At 49.4% G+C, this 5,281-nt stretch overlaps 1 pseudogene across 1 annotated transcript; it reads left to right on the forward strand.

The window, feature by feature from the left end:
* The first annotated feature begins 292 nt into the window (after positions 1-292).
* On the forward strand, positions 293-4,441 carry LOC146420531 (phospholipase A and acyltransferase 3-like; annotated as a pseudogene). The gene is made up of 3 exons (XR_014849113.1): positions 293-404; positions 599-903; positions 4,165-4,441. The product of XR_014849113.1 is annotated as a phospholipase A and acyltransferase 3-like (transcript).
* The last annotated feature ends 840 nt before the right edge of the window (positions 4,442-5,281 follow it).

The raw sequence follows: 5,281 nt of genomic DNA on the forward strand, positions 1-5,281 counted from the left end.
GCTGGACGCCCACCCGGCCCGGCCTCGGCCTCGGCGGATGCGCTGGGTGGCAGCGGGGCCGTTCCGTCGCTCGCCCTGCGCCGGCCGGCGGGACAGCGGGAGCGGCCCCGAGCCGGGGCGGGCGGAGCGGGGCCGCCGCTCCTGCAGCCGCTGCCCTCGGGGCTCGGCCTGACACCCTCCGTGCCTGCGCTCCCGGCAGGTGTCTGTGCACAGCCCACGGCTCCCCGCTCCGCTCTGCCCTGCGCTCAGACAGCACACCTACACGTGTGTGTCCTGACTGCACCATCCTGAGATGGAACAGGAAAATTGCCACCCCGAGCCTGGGGACCTGATCGAGATCGACCGGGGAGTTTACAAACACTGGGCCCTCTATCTGGGGGATGGATATGTCATCCATGTGACAGGTAAGGCTGGTACATCGTGGCAGGATGCAATGTGCGTGTTGGGGTGCCTCGGGAGCCCTGTGTCCCTTCGCGGCTCGTGGTGGGCCCTGTGTGTGTAGATGACCTTTCCAGGAGCAGTCCAAAAACCATCTGAGGTCTTGGAGGGGCCAGCGAGGGTCTGCCTGCCTGCCTTATCACCTCCTTGCCTTCCCCAGGTGATGGAGCCTCATCCCTGTCCAGTGGCATCTCACCAATATTCAGCAGCTCATCAAAATTCAGCAGCTCACCAATATTCGGCAGCAGTGCCAAGGTGAAGAAGCAGCTCCTGAAGGAGGTGGTGGGAAATAACAAATGGCATGTCAACAACACGTATGATCGCTCCCGCACTCCTCTCCCAGTGGAGGAGATCATCCAGAGTGCTGAGCAATGGATTGACAAGGAAGTGCCATATGATGTGCTTAGCAACAACTGTGAGCACTTTGTGACAATGCTTCGCTATGGAGACCCAGTCTCTGACCAGGTGAGTGACATGGGCTAAGGCCCTGTGTGCCTCCCAGAGCAGCTCCTGGCTGCTGGCTGTGAGCCGCGGGGCTGGGACACAGCCTGCAGAGTGCATGGGCACAGCCAAGTGCCAGCCGTGGGCTGCACACCAGCACTGCCTCTGGCCTCCCCAGAGCTCCTGCACCTGGAGGGTCACTGTGCTCTGTCTGTACCCTGACAGTGCCCTCTTACTGAATGCCACCTCCTAAGGGGAAGAAACTGGATGGTATTCCTCCTGTTTATGGGGCAGATGTCCCTCACTGATTTATTTATCCATATTTTCCCTGCGTTTTCTATATTATCTTGCTGGGAGGAGTAAATAAAAGTCCTTATCATGTTTCCTGTCTGTGTTTCCCTTGTATAAGTCAGAAACACAGTTGTTGGTACTTCAGCAGGACTAATAGGAGCAGCAGCAGTAATTTCTTTTGCCATTCTTGCAAAGCTAGTGTGAGTTACTTCTCTGGGAACTCATCCAGGAAAGAGAGAGTGTTTCTGATGAGCTGTCTGAGCAAGGCAGGGGGAGCCCACGGCCACAGCGTCCACTGGTCAGTTTTTGCTACATCTGCCACCAAGGCTTCTTAGCAACTGTGCCACCCTTGCTGTGAACATTCAGTAAGCCTTAATAAAATGTGAGAAAGCCAAACTCATATTGCTCTGAAGTCCTCTTTTATCTGAGTGTAGCTTTGTATGCAAGTTCAGCAGTTCAGTCTTGCTTCTCGTTGCCATCCCATTAAGACATGGCAAATCATTGTTTTACAGGCATGCTCAGATTTTGGCATGATGGTGTTTTGCTCAGTTTTTCCCTGCCTAAAAACTGTTCCTTGCCCTAGCTCTTCTGACTCTCTTTGCGAGCAGCAGATGCCCCAATGGGTGGAGGTCTGAAAGAAATACCTATCTGGCTCTTTCTCTGTCACCTCTTTGTTCTACTGTGCCATGAAAAGTTCCCCCTTCACCCCTGTAAGTGCAGTGATTGTTGGCATTGGACCTGAGCAAGCTCCCTAGAGGATCTTTATGTTCCCTTCCAACACAACCCATTCTAGGATTGTGCTCTTTTAGCTGCCAAAACACTGAGGCTTTAAGAATGGCAAGGGCAGCCAGGAGCCTTTGCCTGACAGAGCTGGGGCCATTGTCACTTCAGTGACCAAGTGTTGATTGTAAAGTGTTCATATTCCCAGCACCAGATCAATCTTCCTCCAGCCTGCAGGAAGGCAAAGCCAGGGTCCATGCAGTGCTGGAGATAAGGTATGTGAAGAATGATCTGTGAGGCATCTATGCTTCACCTCCCAATGTACTAAGCCATGTTATTTCCTTGTCACACAGCTGATGTGTGGATCATGTTGGAAGAAAACTGTTTAGGGAAATTGTGGTTTATTGTCCTTTACCTGGACTATCTGCCTTAAGTGTTTGGAACCAGGTGACCTGCATCCCATGTGTGATACACAGAATCCTGTGCTGCTTTGTTACAGGCAACTGCGTGGGCTGCAGGGAGAGGTGAGAGTTGAACAGCTGTCTGTGAGAGGCTGGTTGCTTTTGTCTGCTCTAAACATGTTGTCCAGGTTTAACCCCAGCCAAAAAGCAAGCATGAGGCAGCTGCTCACTCACTCCCCTGCCAGCCACATCAGGGAGGGATTTGGAATAGTTGAAGTGAAAAATTTGTGGCTTGAGAAAAAGGTGGTTTAGTCAGTAAATCAACAGCTGTGCATGAAAGGAAAGCTGTGCATGCAAAGGAAAACAAGGAATGAAATCACTTCCTTTTTAAATATCTGTTTTCATGGTTTAAAAATATCAAGCCAAGACTTCTGGTTCTATTTTGTGCTGCCCTTTCTTATTACATCTAATTTGTCAGTTTTAATGCAGGAAGACATATAATAAAACTAAAACTGAAAGTCCTTTTTTGATTTCTGGAAATGGGATCAGAACTTCTGTCATGACTGAGCTAATTAAATGGTTATACAGTAACCTGTGAGCTTTAACCTTTCTGTACTCAGAGCATTCTCTCTGCAGCCTGTGGCAAGGGAGCTCTGTGTGAAGGGGGCATGTAGTCCTCTCACATCCCTACCTCATCCTGTAAGGGAAGCATACTTTGAGCTACTTCATCTGGGAAATTTTCTTGTTGTTCTTGAAAGCTGTACCATTTCACAGAATGCAGAAGTTTGCAATTGTACCTTGCTTCTCTTTGCAGTCAAGGTGATGTTGCTCATTGTGAGCTGCCTTTCCATGGAGCCTGGTGGGTGCAGTGACAGGATTTGGGGGAACACTGCTTGAAGCATGAGGAGAGAGTGAGAGGAGAGCAGCAGAATCCATCACTTGCTCTATTCAGTACTTCTGAGCCTTTCTAGGAAATGCTGGCAAGGCCCAAGACCTGCTTGAATTGCCATGGAGTACAGTCAAGCCTTTTCTTTTCCAAACAGCCAAGAGAAATATCTTTGCCTGTGCTCTGGGGCACAGCCAGCACGGGCATAGCCTATTCCTAAACAGAAGGGCTTTTATAGCCATTTTAGTCATCTGAATTTGGAGCACATTAGAAGATGTAAACTTGGGCTGATTCAGTGTAAGCCAAGGAAGCCTCAGCATTGTGCAGCCCCAAGCCCAGCTGCAGGGTCCCACCTGATCCCTTTCACTGTGTTTGTAGGTGTAAATATAATCTATTTTGGTTTTGTTGTAAAGTCTTTTGCATTTGGACACGAGTCCATTCATGTTGGCCATTTACATCCTCTGCTGGTTTTGGTACCGTTTAACGGGTACCCAAGCCAGGCTGTAATCACGATCCAGAGGTTGTGGTTTTACAAGACAATGTCCTGCCATGGTGACAGGAGCAGGCTCAGGGATGTTGCCCATCACTGGACAGGAGGACCATTTGGGGACAGAGGCTCTTGGCAAAGAGGCAGTGGCCCGACTTCAACGGTGGCAGGGCAAGATCTTTCACCCAACGATGGTTTTGGCAACAACCTCGGGAGGTACCTTCCGGGGCAGGTGGAGGGTGGGGCCGAACGGGATAGCTCTTGGCGGTGCCGGCAGTGAGCTCGGCACGATCCAAGGAAGTGACTCCTCCTCGCTAATTGCAGCAGGTGGAGGGGACTTTGGGCCCAGCCACGATAACAGCGGGACAGGGGCTGCGGTGAGCGGAGCTCGGGGGATGCGAGCGGGCATTTGGCAGCCGGATGCAGCCCCGTCGAGGCTGGAGGGAGTAAATATAAATGCTTAACATGTTTCCATCCTGTATTTTCCTTTCTCTTTATAGGCCAAAAATGCAGTTGTTGGTACTACAGCAGCAACAGCAGTAAGTGTCATTCTTGCTGCCATTGTTTTGTGAGGCTTCTCTGGGAACTCATCCAGGGAAGAGAGAGAGTAATACTGATGGACTGTCTGGAGCAGCTCAGAGCAAGGCAGGGGGAGCCCATGGCCACAGCACCACTGGTCAGCTTTTGCTACATCTGCCACCAAGGCTTCCAAGCAAATGTGTCATCCTTGCTGTAAACATTAAATAAGCCTTAATAAAATGTCAGTAGTCCAAACTCTTACTGTCCTAAAATCCTGTTTTGTCTGTTTGTGTATTGCTTTCTGTGCAAGTTTAATAATTCAGCATTGCTTCTCCCTGCTATACAGTTAAGGAATAACAAGTAAAGTGTCACCCCAGCATCACTAACCTGGTGGCCACATTGGTTTTTATTTAATTTTCAGTGATGATTTTTGTGGTAGTCTGGGAACAGTTTTAAGCAAATTATCCATTCCTTCGCCTTGCCCACACCTCCCTTCCAGTGCTTTGCTGCCGACTGGTGCAGGTTTTCTTCCTGTTTTTATCACCTATTTCCTGTAGGCTCTTTTCTGTGTGTCCCCGATGTTGTCTGTTAGAGGCTGGATGGGTTTGTCTGCGCTTAAGGTGTTGTCCAGGTTTAACCCAAACCAGCAAGCAAGCACCAGGCACCTGCTTATTGACTCCCGTGCCAGCCCCATCAGGGAGGAAATCAGAAGAGTTGAAGGGAAAAACTTGTGGGTTGAAAAAAAGACACTTTAGAAGTAAATCACGAGCTGTACATACAAGCAAAGCAAACCCGAAAATTATTCACTGCTTTATAAAACATCGGTTTTACAGTGTTTGAAATAACCAAGACAAGAACTCCAGTTTTATCCTGTACTGCGCTTTGTTATTGCATCTCAATAAAGTTCACCGTTTTAGTATAAGAAACCACATCACATTCAAACTGAAAGTGAAAATCCTTTTTTGATTCCTGGAAAGGGAATCGTAACTTCTTTCACGACAAAACTCGTTAGGTGTTGTACATCATTCTGTGACCTTCAGCCTTTCTGTACTCTGAGCCTTTTGTCTGTAAGCGCTGTGGAGGGAGCGCTGTGTAACG

The sequence above is a fragment of the Lichenostomus cassidix genome, unplaced genomic scaffold, assembly GCF_008360975.1.
Source record: "Lichenostomus cassidix isolate B80296 unplaced genomic scaffold, HeHo_3.0 HiC_scaffold_157, whole genome shotgun sequence".
Classification (NCBI taxonomy): domain Eukaryota; kingdom Metazoa; phylum Chordata; class Aves; order Passeriformes; family Meliphagidae; genus Lichenostomus; species Lichenostomus cassidix.